Consider the following 2,082-nt stretch of genomic DNA (forward strand, 5'->3'; position numbering starts at 1 on the left):
CAGCAATTCTCCTCCCTCAGCCTCCGGAGCAGCTGGGATTACAGGCATGTACCATCACGCCCAGCTAATTTTTGTATTTTTTTTAGTAGAGACAGGGTTCCACCATATTGGCCAGGCTGGTCTCGAACTCCTGACCTCATGATCTACCTGCCTCAGCCTCCCAAAGTGCTGGGACTACAGGCGTGAGCCACCGTGCCTGGCCTAAATTTCTTAATTCTAATTGGATTGCTACCCTCTCTTCCTCTTCTTCAACATGGCAACACATTAAGGTATAGGCCCTTAGTCTCTTTTTATTTATTTTTGAGACGGAGTTTTGCCCTTGTCGCCCAGGCTAGAGTTCAGTGGCGCAGTCTCAGCTCACTGCAACCTCCACCTCCCAGGTTCAAGTGATTATCCTGCCTCAGCCTCTCAAGTAGCTGGGATTACAGGCATATGCCACCACGCCTGGCTAATTTTTGTATTTTTAGTAGAGATGGGGTTTCACCATGTTGGCCAGGCTGGTCTCGAACTCCTGACCACAGGTGATCTGCCTGCCTCGGCCTCCCAAAGTGCTGGGATTACAGGCATGAGCCACCACACCCGGTCCCTTAGTCTTTTAAGAAGGGGCAGTGAACGTTCTCAACTAAATGTTGGAGCTTCTTTACAGCTTTCCTCCATGGGGGATAGACCGCTGGGATTGAGGAGGGGCCGTTAGGCCAGGGGAAACATCAATAGAACCTGATCTTCTTCCACAACACCCCAGATGTTGGGCCTCAAACAAGCTGGGGAGGGTGGAGACGACAGACACTGCCTACCCTTCTTGTCATCTTGTGTGGTCCCATCATGCACCAAGTGGCATACCTTTCATAGGACAGAGAACTTCCCTGAGAGTCACATTCCTGGATGAAAAATTGCCCTCCATTGGCATGTGCCATCATAGACTAGGTCGTGGAAGGACCGTTTGGTTCTAGGAGGAAGAGAGACCAGTAAAAATAAGCACCCTTTCTCTCTCTGCCCTGCTGCCAGAACTGCCTGTTCTCACGTGACCCACCTTGGCAGTTACCCAGGATGACTTGCTCGCTCCCATTTTACAGTAGAGAAAACTCAAAACTGTTGCCCCAGAGTCACATTTGGAGCTGCGGCAGGGCCATTCTCGCCTTCTTGCTTTTCAGTTTGAGTTCTAGATCCAGGGCTGTCCAGGAGAGCCAACTGGTTTACTACAATGGAGTCTTGGAGTCTTCTGCCCTGCCTAGCTAGGGCTGGAAGAGGATCAGCCTCAGCCTTGTGAGTGGGTGGTACAGGATGATTTGACAACTTAAGGATAACATGCAAGCCATAGTTGCACCCTATTACTGGGAAGTGTCTAGTGTGCTGGCAAAACCAGGAGCACCAATCAGTACCCAAGTTATAAAAAATAAAATAGCCCTCTTTGAGGCCCACGAAGCCCTTGCTTATATGGGACTTACCAAGTTTAAGAGTTACGTGCACAAGGAATGGAACTCCCCGACAGTGTAAAGGCAAACATGACTGAAGCTTTCTTCTCACTTATTCTATCCTGACATAAACATTCTGAGGAGCCACAAGAGTACAGGCTTGGCTGGGATGAGGGACATTCAGAGGGGCTTGGGGGTTGCTAAACAAATGGCAGGTGCGCCACATAACAAAAACACCAGACACAAAGACACTGAACCTGGAGGGGAGAGACTGAAATAGACAACTGGCATGCTGACAGTCTGACATGCCCCAGCAGAAGCCCCAGAAAGGAACAGCATTGACCTTTGGGAGAGTGACAGGATGAGAGCAGAGTGGCCCCACTGGTTGCTGCTTGGGTAGTGCTGGCGCTGAGAAATAAGGGATGCTGATTGAGGTGGAGGTGTGTTTTTGTGTAGTATGACTGAGGGTTCCTGCAGGCAGTGCCTCAGTTTCTCCCTTTGGGACAAGGTCTCAAGCTTTGCAGGTAAAGTTTGAGCTAGCTGCCCTGGAAGATCACCTGTCTGATAGCTTGCAATCTGAGGTGTGTGTGTGTGCGCGCGCGTGAGAGAGAGGGAGCGGAACGTGCCTGAGCATGGGGGGAATTGGGCCATGCCCCAGGACTTGAGCCAT

The sequence above is a fragment of the Pongo abelii genome, chromosome X, assembly GCF_028885655.2.
Source record: "Pongo abelii isolate AG06213 chromosome X, NHGRI_mPonAbe1-v2.0_pri, whole genome shotgun sequence".
Classification (NCBI taxonomy): domain Eukaryota; kingdom Metazoa; phylum Chordata; class Mammalia; order Primates; family Hominidae; genus Pongo; species Pongo abelii.